Raw genomic sequence first — 19,477 nt, forward strand, 5'->3', positions numbered from 1 at the left:
CAGATCCAATTCAGGCCTAACGACCGGCGACAACTGTGCGACTGAAAATCTCGTTATTGACGTATTAAGATACACACGTTCCAAAGATATATTTTATTTAGGTATCAGTACCTTCGAAATTCTTAAATTGATCAAAATAACGATACAGATTGGGGTTAGATTGTGATTGACTAGGTAGCGATTTTAAAGCAACATGTACAAGAAATCTGTTGAACTTGGATCTAACCTAATTAGCTAGTTCTAATCAAGAACTAATATAAATATCGCGTTGATACCAATTAAGAAGAAGAATGAGACAAAGATGTACGAAAAATATATAAATAAATTGATTTTAGACATTATTCGGTAAAAATGCATCTTTTGATATAATTTCCAAGAATATAATCGAATATAATCAAATTAAATCAGTCTAATTCAAAGTTTGATAAATATAATCTCGGGATCAAAAACCAATTAAGAAGTATAATCGATTTATGGAAACAAATGTCAATGCATTTGAATACACAAAACGTTTCAATTCGAGTAAAAATTTAGTTACTAAAGTTCCTTAAAGCCGTATCTTTAATCTGAAATTAATGCAAATATAAGCTCAAAATGAACCGCAAGTGACACACTGCAATACGACCGCTTGGTACGGACATTTCACCTGAACCTTTGTACGAAACTCGATCCACTTTGATTTTCAAGAAACAACGACTCGATTCGAACTTCCAGCAAAACCGGGGTTTCTACTTAACCAGGTCTACCTCTAACGAAACCACGAACCAATTGAGAACTTCATTCGACACGCGAGAACTCAACCGTCTCGATTTTGGCGACGCTTCGATACCTTTCGATGTAATCGACTAGCGTTAAGATTGTAATGGCAACACGATTAAGAAAGCTAGCAGCGCATACTAGCGGTGACGGGCAGGGACACGCGAACAGACGGGCGAGGGATCAGAAGAGCAAACAGACGGCACGGAACGTAGAAGAAGAAGAAGAAGAAGAAGAAGAAGCGTTAGGAAGAAAGCAGGAAACAGGCAAACAAAGTGGAGAGCTTAGGCAAGAAAAAGCAAGAACCGAACGAATAAAAGCTGTGCGCGGAAAAGAGAAAGAGGAGGCAAGAAAGAGGAGAGGAAGGAAGGGAAAGAAAAGAGGAAGGAAGGGGAAGAGGAGGTGGAAGGTTTCTTCCTTTTCAAGTCTCGCCATAGTCGACGATAGTAGAAGGCGCGCGTGGCAAAGTAAAACGAACAAGTAAGAGAGAGCAAGAAAACGGTGTAGAAGAGGTTAGAGAGTATAGAGTATAGAGGCTGGAAGAGCTAGAGTGAAGCAGAATGGAGCAGAATGGAGAGCGCGAGACGCGTAGGTACACGTACACGGTAGCTGGCGTCTATATTTTATATCCGGTACACGAGAAATGTCGCTAGGGCGCAGACTCGAGGCAATCGGGGTCGGTCGGCTCGCCAGTTACTTTTCGCGATCCACCGTGGCCGCTCTGCCGCGGCGCAGGTACACACAGGTCGGACGGTCAGTCTCACCACGGAGTTCGTCAGTCCGACGACGGATAGGGAAAGGGTAGAACGTAGTGTTCGCGCGAGATCTCTCGTATCTAACCACCACGCTTCTCTCTCGAGATTTTGCTTCGCATCTCGACTCGGATGCCCCGCATAGAAGAAGCTCGACGGCAGGCAACGTGCGAACGTAAAGGAAATCGGGCAACGGGTGCGCATGTTAGCATGCGTTAACATACGTTAACGAGATTAACACGCGTTAACAGAGGTTGACACACGAGGAAGAAATACACACGGGAGAGGCAGGAGAGAAGGACGATAGTGGCACGCGAGAGAAGAAGGCGGGAGGCAGGTGAAAAGGGAGCGAGAGTAACTGTCAGCTTACCGATTGTACTGGGGCTGCATCTGCCGCACAAAAGCACAGCTTGCGCACTGTTACGCCGCGTTACCGAGCTACTTGCGCGAACCACTGAACTGTGCCGCTCGGTCATCCCTGCCGAGCCAGTCGAGAGCTTTCGTGCGAAGTGTTTACGTCGTCGCGCGGTGAAACACACGCTCCTGTTACCGCCTGTCTGTTTCTGCTGTTCGCGTTATCCTTTCGTGTGTTCCTCTTACGCGTTTCCTTTTACCTACTTTGCGCTGATTCGTCTTCTTCTCTTCGTTCTCTCCTTGTCGCGTTCTGTTTGCGTTCTGTCAGCGGTTAAACAACCGGTTAAGCGGAATCAGCTGGTGACGTTGTTTTGTTTTGGACTGTATCGTCTCATCACGTGTGACACGAGCTTCTATCTATTACATAATCTTACATATACTCGTGAATGTTCGTAAATCAGTGAATCGTTTCGATCGACTCGTTTTTTAGCGCGTAATCGTGCATCCTAGTCGTGTTTACGCAGGGGACAGGTCTTGTCGCTGTTCGAGAAAGTGAAACGAGAACGAAACTTTCTCGTCGCATGTGAGGGGTAAAAGGATTGAAAAGTCCCGGGGCAAACTGATCGGCGGCTAAGCGTGTTTCGACGAGAAAAAGTGCAGTGAAATGAGAACTGTTTGCCCGGTTTTCTGAATCGGTTAATATCTTCTTAACAACGAAGCGACGCGACGGTAGAGAGCGTACGCGCGGTCACATTCCCGTAGGATTAAACCGCGCGTCCATCCACGGAACCTTATCGTTCATCGTGGTGCTGTCGTTAATATATGCCGTTGTTAGCTCGCGTCAACGTATGTGATACGGCGACGCGCGAGTAAGGGAGCCGTTTGGTCGATCTTGGTGAACTGTTGTGCGGCAAAGTGACCTCCACAAAGTGCAACGACGACAAAACCATACAGCCTCGAGACGTGATCGTCAGCATCAATGATAAACGGAACCAGAGCATCGAATTAAGGTGAGTTCTCTCGTGGTTACGAATACAAACTATACGTACCTATATGAATATCGGGCGGCTGGAGATATCTTTACCGCGCGATTCGATTGATTTGCAAACGTGAATTATTCGGGTTTGCATGGCTGGGATTTAATTAGAGAGCACGGCTGCTTCGAATTAATCGATGGGAATTTCGGGGAATGAAATTATAATTGGCTAGAGTAGAACTATGAATTGGGCACACCTACGGATACCGTGAAAACATCGTGTCGATCGTTTTACCTTTTTTTATTCCCTTTTCTCGGTGATTCACATGTACACACACTTGGAAAATGTTTTTTCGATGTCGATTAATCCCTTTTGCGTTTATTCCCGCGCAAAGAAACAGGAGTCGCCCGTAAATGTTCCGTTTAATTAAACGATGGGCGCTTTGAGCCGCGCGTCGCATCGCTTGAGTCACGTATTAAAGAGAGAAGAAAGTGGTACGGTTCGTTATGATTTTTATATTTCCGGTATTTGTTCTATTCCCTACGACCTAGATACGAGTATACGCTTTTTTACACGGTTGGTTGAAGCGTCCCGACGAAATAACGATTGTATACCGAGTAATTTCGAAGAGGGTTGCGGGGATTTGAGAGGACGTATTCACGAGAATAAGCAAAAAATATTTCCTTAATGTGGCTTTGCGCATTGATTTCGTGTACTCTTTTGTTATATTTTAAAATCTTACAATAAGGTATTGTTTATCATTACGTTTAGTTGGAAAACGGTGTAAAAAATTTGGGAGTGTGCAGCATTCGTGAAGGTAAACAGCAGAACAGTCGTCAACGTAGCGATCTGCAAATATAATTCTTATATTTTCTTGTTTCAAGTTGAAACATTGCAATGAAATACCTGTGTTTACGTACGAGGATTTGAACAAATTACAAATATTATATTACCATAAAAATATTGAGATGATCTAAAAGTGTAAAAATGCACTTTGTGCGTCTTTTTATCATTTCAGTTTATTTCAAACGTGCAGTACCATTGAACGCGTCTGAGCAATTTTACGGTATACTACTTAAGAATTCAGTTGATAGAGAAATCAACGTAGAAATTCTACGTAGCGATCTATGTTAAAATAAATCCGAAACACGTTCAACACGGAACCATGTTTATTTCGGGAAGTTATTATATACGTCGAATTTCTTTGTAAACATTTTATAGTTCCTGTCACAATACAAGACGTTACATGATATCTTTACGTTATATTGAAGCCGTTAACCGCAAATACAGCAATTTCTCAGTGTCTGCAAAATATATTAAAACAGATTCGCGGATTTACATTAACCGGCTAGCGGCTTGTCTATTTTTATGAGCGTTATACACTTTTAAAACGTTCGACCCATTTTTCAGATCGCCCCCGTATTCTTAAAGCTTCGAAACTAAAGGAGATGCTCCTTTCCCTCGCAAACCTTCGAATTCTTCGAGAATCGCGCGAAACTTTCCCACGCGGCTGTACCGATCCGCTTCGAGCTCGCACCTCCGCCGCTTCTCTCTCTTTTCTCACGGATAAATTTGATATTTTGCGACCGAATTTATTCGTTTCTCGCGCTTCGACGTTCCTCAATCGCAGGTACAACATTTTTCAACGATAATTCCACGCGTCTTCCGGTAGTACTTTTGTTAGTATGCTTTATGCGACATTTTTCACTGCGCCGTGACATGAAGGAAATTTACAAATATTCTTATAGGATTTTAGGGATTTGTGATACTTATAAATCACAGAATTTTTAAATATTTTACTATCTTCAGTAGAGTCATAGCTACCTAAGATATAAAAATAGTTATACGATTATCTTAGTCATTAGTTTATGATCATTAAAACTAGTATTTTTTGCAAATATTCCCACACACATAGACAAGTATTTTTGTAGAATCGTGTAATGTTAAAAATATTACGAGCAATGATATTTTATGCAAATTGAAATTTTGTTGTTCCAGGTGATAGATATTATATTCCAGTACCTTACTATATTTTTTACATTTTGAGCGTATTAACGTTGAATTAGTATTGATTTCAGTTAGCCAGAGATCTGAAAGAGGATTGAGAGTTAAGAGCATTAAACAGTCACACATTCATACTTAAACTACGAGATCCTTTCTCAGTAAAGCAGTCATTGAAAGAAAAGTAGTTTATAACCTTTAAAGGCGTTCAAAAATTTATTGATTACCTCGTTACTTTGTAAACAGTACTCTCTTTTGGCGATGAAACTCCTAAAATATTAGAAAGATAATAGATAATGTAAAGCTGTACTATATTATGAAAAGTATTCCGGCGAAAGAAACTCGTACCGCGGATCTTATATTAATAATCGAAACGCTAAAAAAGGTCTTTACCTACAGCAAATATTTAAAGTATTCCAGAAAGTATAGAATATATCCAAGCTCTAACATCTTTCTCCTATTTCTTTACAGTCATTCTTAATTCAAATAACGTTCAACTTTGCGGCCATAATACTGTATTTACTTTGCAATGGTTCAAAGCTTGACTCTCTCTCTCTCTCTCTCTCTCTCTCTTACATCTGCTTTACTTAATCGGTATATCGAAGAATACCTTTATCTCTTTAACAAATGTTTTAGGGTAATCGATTATCGTATTATTCTGAATTAAAATAAATAAAAATCTGACGATATCAATTTTATGGCAGCAGCTGCTAATACATTAAAAGTAAAGTTTACCGCAAATCTCCGTAAACAATCTGTCAAACAACGCGCGGGCTCCACGCGACCATGAATCGCGTTTTGCAAAACCCGCCAATGGCCTCGGCGCGATATTCGTTAAACGTAATTGCCGATTAAATCGGCGAGGTGTGTGCGCGCGCGTTTCGAGACCGATTAAATTAAGTTGGTCGCTTTTACAAAGCGGCGAACCACCGCGGAGGCCGCTCGTTACATGGTGCACGAACTTTTATCCGCGCATCGCCAATGATCCGGCCATAAATGATCCAGTCACGTGACAACTCGCCAGTAGCCGCAAGTTATTCGAGTAATCGTTTTTATTACAGAGTATGCGGCTAATTTCCGTGGCGTAACTCGATTTCACGCGATTACAAGTCCACCGTCGCTTTTAATAGCTATTAATATCGGCTCGATGACGTTTTTAAATGGCAACTGGGAGAAAGAAAGGAAAAAAGCGGACGTAATTCTTCTTGGTATTGCAACTCGATATATAACGTTAACGGTGATCTGCAGGCTTACGCCGATGAAAAAAAAAAAAAGAAGAATGTGGCACGATACGTCGCTCTATTGCTTGACCTGTGCTCTACAAAAAGGTGAACTCTTTTTTTCTTCTCCTTCCGTTTTTTTCTCTTCTTTTTTTTTTTCTTGTTGAGGTCGTGCAATGTTGAGAGCAATGTTTAGAGAGAGGACGAGTTTTTAATGCTACGTTTTACTGCGCTTTAACGCTGCGTTTTATTTATCTCCCGATGTCGCTAAAATCCCTTGATGTTGTTGAAACTCCGGCTGGGAAACGGAAGAAATCGACGTTTGTTTCTAAGAGAGTGCAATGCAAAAGTCTCTTTTCAAGCGATAAAATATATTCAAATTGAGAATTCATATCGTTTGAGCTTGCTTTGAATACTTTTATTACGAAAAAAGTAATTCTTTAACCAACTGCTAGAAATACACAATCACGATGGATAGCGAAGTATACGCAGATTAAATATTACTATGATAAATAATAGAGTTTTTGATTGAAATTAAAAAGAGGATTCTCGGTCGTCCAATACTTGGCAGGAAGACGAACGAGACATACTCAACCTGAAGCGACATTGCGTAGGCCACAGATGCATTTTCTGCCGATAATTTTTTCAACAAATGTCGCTAATTGGAGAGGCCAGCGAACTCTTGGTAAAAGTTAAGCTTTGGCCGCGTCGCCGTTATTTACAGTTTTATCAAAAGTTCCGAAATCTCTGACCCGTCGACGCGATTATTCCTCCGAGAGAGAAGATTAAATATACAAATGTAATAGAAATTAACTATGCTCGGGATACTTTAAGTTCTCGGCGTTTCTGCTTGATATTTCCGTAATTGAGAGGGAAATGCAAACGGCACTATTTTAAATTGCCAGCGAATCGTGAATGCGTGTCAGAAAGAGAGAGGGAGATAGTAAGAGACAGAAGGGAGAACTTAAACGTTTCTTCTCAAATGTTTGTAACATTTTTCTGGCAGCCAAAGCTTTTAATATTGAAGGTTATTCCTCCGATTTCTATATCTGGTCTATAACACGTAGATTCTAAGAAGAAGGTAATATTTCCTGAGAATTGGAAGATTCATTATCGAGAATTTTTAGTATTTTCTTATATGATTCAGGATATTGTCTAGTTATAAGGAATATATATATGGATATATCTTATTACAGAAATTTATAATTCTTCTATATTCACCATTAATCTAAACTAGAAAGTATCTTTCCTTGGATACCTTTAATATATTTGGTATTCGTCACTCTTAATTATTCGATTTTTATAACTTCGTTTCCAATGACTACATACAAAAATTTATCCATTTTATTTAAAACAGTCAATTATTAAATCTAAAGTAATATTTCTCAATTATTGAAGAAATCTTGGCTTCATTTTGATATCCTGTTGCATTTTATAACTAAAAATATTCCCCTTTTTCGCGTTAGAACGAATTCGCTTTTATTCCGGAAACTGCAAAATAGCATCGCCTCTTGCTATTCATTATCTGTTCTCTATTCTCACGTGTCACTTTTTGCCAACCAAAATTAACTGCCTTGATCAATGAAAGATAAAGTCTCACGCTGAAATCAAAGAAAGCTGTATTCCTCAATATTTAAATTTCTATCACTTTTCATACTGTTGCGGTATCTTCATTCAATCCTGTTATAATCGAGCAGCGCATCGATCGTCAGTAACGAGTAAATAAGAGGAAGGAAAACATTTCCACGCGAGTTTTCAATTTCGCCCCGAGGAATGTCTAAACGGAGTCACGCGATCGTCGTCGATGCACGAATGATTGATCATGAAACCTTCTTTCTTTCTAAGAGTGATTCAATAAGTGCAATCAGATTCTTAACTAATCGTTATACATCTCGTAGAAACGCAGTCCGGGCGGCGGGTGGCTTGATTTTCTCATCATTTCGTACGGACATACGAACGTCCATGTGACATCCTCGTAACTGTGAGTGTAACGCAACCGTGTGTGCGTGTACGCGCCACAAAGTAGAGTCTTATGCAAATATGCTGAAAGCATACCCGGAACGTTCGCGGAGTTTTAACGCGCTACTTAACCGCGTGTTACGTGCGCCGACAGATCGATTTACCTGTGCTGCTCCTCGTCGCACTGCCTTTCTCGTGTCCATTATCTCTGTCCTCTTCCACCATTGCGTTTCTCTACTTCGTTGTCGTTTCCACTTGTGTTCCATGATCTCCGACCTGTTCGCGAAATTTCATTGTTGCAACGTGGATCATTAGTGATGAAGGAACAGCGAATTTTGAGGAGTATGCGCGCTAATGTGAAGGTTTTAAAGAAGATTTGGATGAAGTATTTCTGAGGACTTCTTCCCTTGTTCGCTTGAGAGGTTATACGATAAATAAAGTACGTGTGAGTGCCAGTGAGAATCATTTAAAGGCGTGTTTCGAGCGAAAACTTGATTTTAGGAAATGGGATTTTTCAGTCAGCCAATTATAATATTGTCTTTTATCTTAGTGTTGAAGAATAGTGCGTATGATGTGCAGATGAACGACAGAGGTGTGCGTGATGACAGAAGTAATTTAACTTATGGTATGTTTCGTCGTATTGATATTATGAAGTGGAATACTGATTTTTGTGTTACATCGGAAGAGTTCACCTAGCTCGTTGGCTGATTGTAGTTTATTTTTTTCGATGTTGATTTGGTCCATTTTTTTTCTTGCTCACTGGGATCGTTTGAGCGATCGAGCCATGGCTTGTTTAACAGATTGAATTCGTTTCGCTGCACCGTTGTATGCAAATCATCATTCGTGCAGTGATGTACAGTAGAAGTGTTCTTTGTGCCTCGCGGATGTTTCTCGTAACGATCGATCGTTTTTTGAAATTTATATAGCATAAACAACGAAAACTATCTGAATTTATCTTTGATGGTCGACTTTAGGATTAAAAAATAATGAAAAGCAGCCACATTTTATATTCAGCAAAAATTTTAAATAGACTCTCGGTCGTAGTTTTGAATGAAATGTGAATTCGCAGTTTAATTATTTGCATATATTTAGTATCGTTCGTAGTAGAAATTTCTGTTACAAATATATAATTCAACACGTCGTAACATTATTCGAAATTTTAATTTAACATTATCGATGAATATAACAAATAGTAGCCGACTTAAATTTATATTTATGAAGTAAGAAGAAGAACCGTAGATTCTTGATGAAAGTAAAAAGCAATTGCATTGCAAAAGCATTGCAATACATTTATATAAAAACTCTTCTCCGCGTGTTCTGTTGCCCATTTATAATTGCAATTTCGTATTATAATGTTTATATTATCGGTATTATTTATAATTTCCGAATGCATTTTCGGCACTGTTGCAAGTAGCTTCGTTAAAAAACCGATAGAGATTTCCACATTGAATAACATTATATGATCGCGATCCGTAACATAATCAGTACTGGCATCTTTGTACTCGGTAAAGCAATGCTCGTATCGTTTCTGCATACCAACGAAATTTTTAACAAAATACCGCCTCCCTTTTAATCCAGGAAATTCGCTGCGTATTCCGCGGGGCTCGTTACTCGGTTTTGTAACGAAATTTATGGAAGTGGAATTGGAAATAGAAACTTCTGACTTTAAACGATATTGCTTTCTCATTTACACATTTTACGCAACTTATCGAGCGAATTTCAATACACATAATAGGAAAACAGGTGTAAAAGTGAATAGAATGTTTAATCATCGTTTAACAAACTACATCCGCCGGTATTTATAAACGTTTGCAAGATTTATTTAGATTTATTATCTTTTAATTCATTATACTTGGATTCATCATCTTCTGTATTAAAATTGTTACATTTATACAGTGAAGATAATCTTTGAATCTTTAAAGTTTCTCTCAACGTTTACTTTCGAAACACAGATATTATATTATTAATTTTGCATATTCAAAATTTAATTGTTATGCCTTCTACTATTACAAAGTTTGAGTCGAGTTGCTCGAGATAATCTGTGTAGTAAATACGAAGCAATTCGTTAGCTTTAAAGCAGGAAACAAATGCAACAAGATCTCTGTTACAAAGTACAGAGCAGCAATTGACTAGTAGAAAATTGATAAATTCCTCTCCTTTCTTATTATGCAGAAGCCCGTGATCTACGATTGGTTCGCATGACCGACTGCTTTGTATATTATCGAGCTTCGTTTCTCAGAAGTTTCGTACAAGGCAAACGGTCTACTGTCCCGCTGTCGCGGTGCAACTTCCGGGAATATCGAGGGGAAATTCATCGGAAAAGAAAAGTGATTACCGCGCCCGGTGGCACTAGGTCAAGTATAACTAGAAGCGAAACGTAAAAGCTGTTGTTACCGGGCGAAGGCGGGATTTCTTTCCTCCCTGAATTAGCGTTCTCTTCCGAGAAACTCTCCATTCGCATATTCTACTCTTTCCACCTCTCCACCCACTCGCCCACAGAAGCGTTCTTTTATTATTCAAATGGAATTCCTCCTCTCGAATCGTTCCGGGGAATTTACGGATGTTTTTGTGCGCGTTTATTCGTCGTTATTAACGAGCAAAATCTCTTTGATACAAGCGTCGCTGTTGTATTCGCGGCAGATAAGTTGCGCTGATTCTTAATCGCGTGTTAATTTTAATGCGAATTGATGCTGTACACGGGTGTACTGTATATCATGCAATTAAACGTGATGCTCTAGCTGCAATTCCGAAAATTTCGAAAATATAATTGAGAAACGTGTCTCCGCAAATTTTAATAGTGAGTTTGGCGTTTGGAAAATTCTACAATGGTAATGATTGTGATTAATTACAGTTATATTTCTCCGCAAATAACACAAATATATATATATATATATATATTAAATTAATAAAAATCGAGTAAAGTAAATGTAGAGTCACTATCATAGTAAATTAATAATAATCACAAAGCAGCAATTTATTCCTATATAAATCACAGAGTAATAATCGCATTCGAAGATAAATGTACACTAATAAAAAAAATCAGTAAAACCATGGCATTTAATGTATGTACACGTACTCTCAACTTTCCCATTTCTACTGGCTCGATCCTCGAGCAAGGTTTTTTGCTCGATCAGGGGTAGTTTGTATCGCCAACTGAAAGGTTTCAGCGATTCACCGGGTACGAGGCAAGCGTCTGGCCAGAGACGATGTAGCACTTCATTCGGCTTGCAGTGCGCCCCATCTCCGCTATTCAATACCCATTAATTTTAATGGATGTTGGCGGTTAGTTTAACACGTTTCATATTCGCCGGGCACAATGGACGCCGTCGCTTCCGGGACAATTTCGTGACGGCGAACGTTAAACACCTGAGATGAGTGCGTGTAGTACGTATGTACGATTGACGGTACAGCAGCTAGAACTCGCCGCAACGGGCTTCTCGCGTAAATTGCCGCTGCAACGCATTGTAGAACTTCACGGCCGGTTCCGGAAGTGCTTTTTACGCGGTCCCGTCTACACGAACCTCGGAGTTTTTACATCCGCCGCGTATTACGAATTTCAATTCGCCAATGCCGCCGTCGGCACTTTGCTTTAAAATTCAACCGAGGGACGCGGCAGCATCAATTCTCTTTTGTACGTCTAAGGTGAATTTTATTCAAACGTTCGGGCGAATATCGCGTTAAAATAAACCATTTCCCTCTGCCCCTCGATCGAAATTTCTACAACAAGGGGTACCGCGATTCTGCGGCTTTCAAGTCAATTTTTCGCAGACGGAGACCTTGCCTGGCTGAGTTGTCGGAGAAAGCATGGCTGGGATGGTAGTATTACGGGTTCGACGAGCTGAATGGGCAAGATTGGGTAATGGAGATTCGTGAATTAAGTGGTTTATAGTAAATGAATTTTTGTCTGGATTGCGTGGATTATGTTCGTTATACGGTGTTACCATTCGCACTCGAGTTTTTGGTATCCGTAGTTGTATTCGAAGGTGGTTCGTGTAAGATTATTTAGCTTCAACAGCTTTAATTAACTTTCATTCCATAACTTTCATTTAGGTTGTCGTTTTGTATTCATAAGACTTCGACTTTTTAATATTAATTTTTTATTAAAGCGTCCCTTGAAATACATGCTCTCCTCATGTCTAATTACGGAGTATATCATCGAAGCTTCCTCGAAATATCGTTTAAACCCTTCATTATCAATACAAGAGATTCCCCTCAATTACGCCCTTAATTTGCTAACTCACCCTTCACAAGAGACCTAACCCTTCCCCATAACCTATCGTGTATTACAAGTTTACATGTCCCTATACTATATTTCTTTTAATATTTCACGCATTCTGTTGTTACCAGAATACGAATATTTTTTTAAATATGTTTCTGTGGAACACACGGAACGCGGGACGAATAATTAGAAGGGCCAAATGATTACGAGATCCTTTTGTCCCCGGGAGTTTGCCTCTCTATCTGTCTCGCTTATCCCTGCCTCCCTTTCATATATATATATATACAATATATATGTATGTATACGTCCATGCGGCCGGTATCCAATACCCATTAATTTTAATGATGAACGCGGTCAGTTTAACACGTCCTGGACTCATTGTAGCAAGCTTGTAGGCAATAAATCATACGCCCTTGTCACTGAAAAGTGCATGACTCAGATAAGTGCGGGCGTTATTTGTTACACCCCGGCTGCCTATCCAGTCGCCTCCCTTCTTTGCGTTGCGTTACACCCATGATCACGTATACATGTGCACGTTATGCATTGCTGTTAGGGAACGTGATATCGTTCTGATACGCGATCAGAATACCTGTCCGGTTATCTAGCCTACCAAGGGGGATAAAGCTCCGTTAACCAATTCCTTTTTTCCTTTACCTTACCTTTGTATCCTGTTTTCTGTTCTTTCTTGGTTTGTTCGTCCTCAGTTTAATGCTGAAATTTTTTATTAATAGAACTCCAAGAGGATTTGTTATTCGTTTCAGTTTTCAATCGCTTTGTCTTTCCACTTTTAACGACCTTTTCTTCATCGGAACGTGTTCTTCGCCAGCGGATTTTGTTTTTTCTTTTCCCTAGCTAGGTATTTTCTCTAATTCTTCTCTATCCATTCTACCTATATCACCTTGGTTTTCCTCTAGTACTCGCATAAACGCAATGATTTTTCGCTAATGTCTGAAGGGTAGTTGGGCTAGTCAATAATCAAAGATTTTAAGATTTTCCATAATTGTATTTTATTCTACAGATATTTATTCTTCAGTCTACCTATTAAATTTCTACCAAAGTAATTCCGCAACATTCCATACATATAATAAATTTTGAACAGTAAACCGCGTTACCGAACTAAATATCTTCCAAGATCGTTTAAATTCTCTGGAACAAACGAGATCGTTGCTGGGTATTATACGCGTACCCTCGATAGTCGATCGTCTTGGCGGTTTTGCGCTTGATAATCGAGGGTGCTTCGTTGAAACGATTTCAACTTGGCCGGGATTAATTGTACAGGGCATGATTTCCTCATTACCCGTGACGCGGCGAATACACGATTCGTCTCTGTTCCCCGCATGCCGCGGATGGAAATCCAAAATCAGTACACATCAGCGTGCAAACGTCAAGCCGTCAGTTACGAACAAGCCTCGGTACCTCTGGTATTGGTGTGTATACAAGTCGTTAAAATCAAACGCATACGTCAGAATTGACGTTTCCTCGCACAACGAAATCTGTTTAGTTTAGCTAGTTGCGCCGCGGATTGTTAAAGTTCCATGGAATTGTATTAATCCCGCGGAAATGGCGGAAGTTTGCCGGAATATCGCGGTCGTTCCCCGTGTCTACGTACTATGTATCGTGATATTCGTTGATCTTCCGCCAGTCATGATGGGATTATTCCATTTCTTGTATGATTTTGCGTTGATGAACAAAAACTAAATTTTAGTCTATTCTAGACTTAAAATTTTGTTATTCTATACAGCTTATACGACAAATACTAATTTTAAGCGGATTATTTTTCGATGAGAAATTTCTTTTGAACAGCAAGTCAAAGATCAATACAAACAGATTAATTTGTTTTTATTACAATCTTAGTGAGATTGTAAAAGTGTTAAATAATCTGAAATAATTACATTCAAGGGGATAGAAAGTTAACTCGTTTTTCCTAGTTGACGGAGTGAATAAAACATAATGACAAGAAACTGATTATTGATATAATAAGGTAATTTAAAGTAGGTAAGTATTTATGTACGATTTTGATAATATTAAGCAGACCAATGTATCTCGATTAGAAAATTATACTATGATGTTTAAATGTAACGTTTGACAGTAAATCGAATTCTAAATACGTAATAATGTTTAATTTGTGATATAGGTAGAATTTGTTGGCTTGGGTCATTATTTTGTAACAACATCTCTCGCACAGTAAATTAGAAATGAGGAGAGTTGTAATGGTGCGTCTCTATACATTATACATACATATACCTTCGACACATTCGGGTACATGAACAAGTAATATTAATGAAAATTCATTAGTTTAATGGAATAAATACGATACTGTCAAGTGAATTTTTCATGCATGGTCTACTTGGATGGAACCGTGTTTTCTCAGTGCCCGAGTTGAATAAAAGTCAGAAACGAAGTTTCAGAACGAGTTTCAGTACCATTTATTTATCAGCTGTAGGCATATAAAATAGAATACATGGAGGAAAATATGTGACGACTAAAATCATTTTAGATACTTTGTAATATTTAATATTTTTAAAATAATGTAATTGTACTATTAAATTTGTGTATACAAAGATTAATGAAGCTATATTAAAAGCATACAATGGAAAAATTAAAAGTAAATTACAAGCAATAAATTAATTGTTTTACAGGAATTAAATTTCTTGTAGAAATAAAAATTCCTAAACCAAATAAAATCCGATAACACACAGGAACCAATTTAAAGACGGCGTTTAAATCGATTGTATCGCGCGGTACAAAAAAGTTCGTGTCTCCGTGAAGAACAGAAAAAAAAAAAAAAAAATAAAGGATAGAAAGAATAGCAATGAACAAGAGAAGCGTTAATATCGCTAATATCCTAGCTTATCGATTTGGTCGGTCATGGCCCGGTGTACAGCGCTACGCACGCTAACCAACCGACGAACACGCGATAAAGCGTACATGAAAAAATGTTTTCTGCTTAAGCACTGAAATTACGCTAATTGCTACAGACAACCAGATTACAACTCTCCAATTACGTAAAAATGCCGGACGTTCATCCCTCTATGGCGCGTACACGCTGCATGTATTCGCGATTAACGAGAAGTGTCTGTACCTGTACCGTTTCGCAATCTGTAATGCGAGTATTTAGCTATACAAAAATATTCAAGTTTCATTACCTAAATGAACTATTTATCGAGGTATATTTGAAGACTAAACGATAGAATTAACGCATTTCCATTTCATCATAACAGTCAAGGGTTAAATACAATGTAAATTATAATTAAAACCTAATGTAAATTTCTATGTAGATGCGACTCACCTCACCTGTCCAAAGTAAACTTCGCAGACTCGACTCAGTTAGCCAAGGAAAACAAATGCGACTCGATTCACATAGCGAAGAGATAAACAGACGGTCTTGAGACTCAATCGACCGTCGTCCTCGTCACTTACCTTACATTGCTCGAGAGAAAGATTATATATATCTTTTGTACGACTGAATCAGTGACCCGAATTATCTTGTACATTTTCGTTCTGACTTATTATTCTACTTTTTCCGCTTGATGACCTTAAAAGCTCGATGCATTTTCTTCGCGAAAGCAGCGATATTTCCAGTTCGATTGTCGATCAAAGTCTACTTCGATTCACTTCTTACGTTTTGTTTTAAATTTGCTTCGTGAAAGACCAACTGAACATTCCAGTTCCAATATAGTAAATTATGTGCAAGTTATTTCAATATATTAATAATCCTAATTGTGTTCTATGTTATATTCTTGCGATTCTTACTTTTACCGGTTACATTGAAAGACTTTTAAAGAATAGAAAATTGAATATTATTTATATTATTTAATCTGAATTAATTTCTCTATTTATGATCGGTCGTTCACTGTTTCCGCGGCATTAGGTTTTTTTCGGGGGAAGAGATAAGAAGCCAAAAGTCTTCAGAAAATCATACACTATTATTGAAATTTTCCGCAATATTATATCTTATATACCTATCCTATTTCCATAATATTAGAATATAAGGACCTATTTTTAAATTTACTTTAAATTTACCTAGTACATATCCTGATAATATCAGACAACAGAAATGCGGTTCATACATCAAATTTTCTTACCAATTTCCATACTATACATCAAATTTTCTTTACAACCACTGCTAACTTTAATCAAAGTTATCTACATGCAACCATGTCTCGAATAATATAGTGAACTACTTCTGTATTATTCAAAAGCATATAATCCAAGACTTACAACTTGCACAAATTTTTTACCTCTATACAAGACTCATATATTATACATTATTAAATAACCGTTATTTGATCGTACGTGTAACTCCAAACTAAAATTCTAATTAAAAACCTACGATATAATTCGAGGGTTTGACGTAATTCTTCGCCGTGTTCTTTAATAATTCTCCCTGTGGTTCGAACTCCGTGCTATTCGTGCCTAATGCCTGTACTTCAATCGCATTAGCAAATTATCAACTCATTTTCTCATATCGACCAAAGGTCATCCCATAAAGCTACTGAAACTTCTGCGTAATAACTATCCATCAAAGAACACAACTCCGAGAGTTTCTTTTGGCGAGGCAAAGAAAGTGGTCGCGTGCTCGTGTCTCGATCGATTCCGTGAATATTACCGAATAGATTCACTGTGAACGAACACAACGGAAGAGAGGGATGAAGGAAAAAGAAGAAAGATAGAGAGTTTATCACGAGGCGAATTTTATCGTTGATCGTGCACTGGATCGATGAGAGAAGTTACGCTTATCGTGACGACGTTCCCGCCATGCCAGACGCTTAAGCGAGAAGACCATGGTCGTTGTTCCGTGTCCAATGTTGTCTCCGGCATTTCCGGCGATACTCAAGCAAGGTGATGCTCCTATTTCCTCGTACGTCTCGCAGCGGTGACTCGTATGACACGGTACCACGGCGCGGGCATAACTCTTCACTATGTAGGCCAACGGTGCCCGAGGTTCCCGACTTCCGGAAGGATAAATCACCATGCGAGCACGCGCGAGATAAGCTCTGACTGTTTTGCATTCGTCGTAAAAGTTGAATAGTTTTCGACTCATTTTAGACTCCTCAGTCGACCCACTTTTCTCAGTTTAATCAGTTATCGACAACTGATCGATTCGTTGATTGAGAACTCACGATGAAGGAATAACGCGATTCCTTTCAGACAGCGAAAATTTGTGTGTGCTTCGTAATTTTCGATCGGGTTAGGGTTTAATAGGCGTTGTAATTTGGGAGTCGGTAATGCAGTTTAACCCTTTTGGGGATTGATGGATCGATAAGTGTGATTAAGTAACGTAATTGGTACACATCGTGTGTGTATATGCTCGAGCGTCTGTAAGTATTTGCTCGTGCATCGAATATTGTTTACTATCACGGTATGATAATGGAGAATAAATATGTTTGTGTAAAAAGTGTTTATATAGGGGTAGATAAAAAGATAGATAACAAAATAAAATAACAAGAGAAGATAAGTAAGACGTCGAAAAATTTTGTTAGAATATACCTCTAAACGTTCTTCGTTCATTTATTCCCATTTACCCCCAAGTTAATGCACACGTAAATTACATAATAACTATACTGGTTACCATAATTATATTTGTATCTATTCATACGAGGTATTCGAAATAATATTGGCTTGTACACATCAGGATATTTTCCAACGAATAATTTCAGCGAATAAGTATCTCGCAAAGAGATATCGAATCCACAACCAGAAACAGTTTAATACACGGGCGAAATCGAATAAATTTTTCTCTGGTACGCTATATTAATTGCTGTGAGTGAATTGTCATCGTACTCGAGGCGCCACGGTTGGCCATAATTTCGATCCATTTTGTGGCGTGCACGAGGAGCATACGAAATTTACGTGTAGATTACGTAATAGTTACGGCTGTCACTTGCATATCAATGAATCAAGTATCGACGGATGCTGTTCTGACTAAATATTAATAGATGAAAGTGCTTCCTGTTGAACGGAAACGGAATACAAGCGCGACAGTGTCCTTTCGAATCTTGCTAATGGACGTTCAACATGCGTGTTTTAATCCCGCCATTTTCCAAATTCGAGTGCGGTCGGTGGGACGCGCAGAAGTTTCGATAACAATTTATCACTCGCGGACTAAAGGTATGAGTAATTTATTTCGATTTGGCATTAGTTATCTAACTGCATTCGCCGCGTTGTGTACACACGTAATACTGTTACCGTTTATTCAGTGGAATCAGCGCGTTGAATATACTGCGTTGATTAGTATACTCAGCGTGTAATCGTGGTTGTTAATTATCGGTTAGCTGTCGATTTTCTTGTATAAATTGCGTTGATTGAACGGAGGCGCGGCAAATACGTTTATTGGTGGACGGAATCGGGTTTAGGCGAAATTAAAACGTGAACTAATTATGGGCATACAATTCCTGTCTGTTGGAGGATATTCCAACCATTTCACTTTTGACGGACAATATATTGCGAGGCTTGCCTCGTTATTAAAGTAACAAATGGGAGATGGAAATTTCATACGAATATTTACAGCGAGTGATTGAGTTTCGAATGTTAAAGATGTGATAGATATGCGTGATAATAATTAATTGGAAAATGGCAACATGTTGAAAGCAAATATTATATTTATATTTTTATAGAAATTACCGAGCAAGACTCTCCGAGAACCTCGCAAATAATGTTCCAGTATGAATAACAAGGTACTGTCGCGAGATAACAGAGCAATCTAGTTGGAAGTAAATGTTTCGTTTCGTAAGTCTGTTTCGAGGTACAGTTAAGAGCAAGCACGTTCACTTCCGGTTCCGTTACGTACCTCCGTTTGTCTAATAAGCTTGGACATGACAGCTTCCATTTGAACGCCACCATCTAATTTCCACTCATTAAGTCCGCTATAAATTTGCGTCTAACGTGTATATCATATTCGAAGTCGAATCTTTTGCGGTAGTCTCTCTATTTACATAACTTTGTGCAATTGTAATTTGTTCTGCCGACTTATTTTAAATAACGAACTAAATTTTTAAAAATTTATCTTATAAATGCTACAATTTGAAAGAATATAAAATATGTCTCTATATTTCTTTCGAAACTGTTCGTTGATCACGAAGCACGAGCAGATATTTCTGAAGCATTACCATGTTCTCGAAACGCGTCTATGTTCGGCACTCGAAAGAGTGCCATCAAACGTCTACTTCTCGATGCTTTGTTGGCCCTTAAGGATCCTCTGTTTCAGAATTTTTCCATGCTCGTTGCATATGTATGAAG

The 19,477-nt window shown here is 38.6% G+C and overlaps 1 protein-coding gene across 4 annotated transcripts in view; it reads left to right on the forward strand.

Moving 5' to 3' along the window:
- Nucleotides 1–1,492: 1,492 nt before the first annotated feature.
- Nucleotides 1,493–19,477, forward strand: part of Ten-a (Teneurin-a transmembrane protein) — a 708,522-nt gene continuing 690,537 nt past the window's right edge. For 3 of the 4 annotated variants that reach the window (XM_069130210.1, XM_069130252.1, XM_069130246.1), the window contains exon 1: nucleotides 1,493–2,872. The gene's annotated coding sequence lies outside the window, so the exon portion shown is untranslated. The remainder of the gene's footprint in view (nucleotides 2,873–19,477) is intronic. The other variant, XM_069130260.1, reaches the window with a different exon arrangement.

Source organism: Bombus flavifrons, chromosome 2 (genome assembly GCF_040668555.2).
Source record: "Bombus flavifrons isolate JBK064 chromosome 2, iyBomFlav1_principal, whole genome shotgun sequence".
Classification (NCBI taxonomy): domain Eukaryota; kingdom Metazoa; phylum Arthropoda; class Insecta; order Hymenoptera; family Apidae; genus Bombus; species Bombus flavifrons.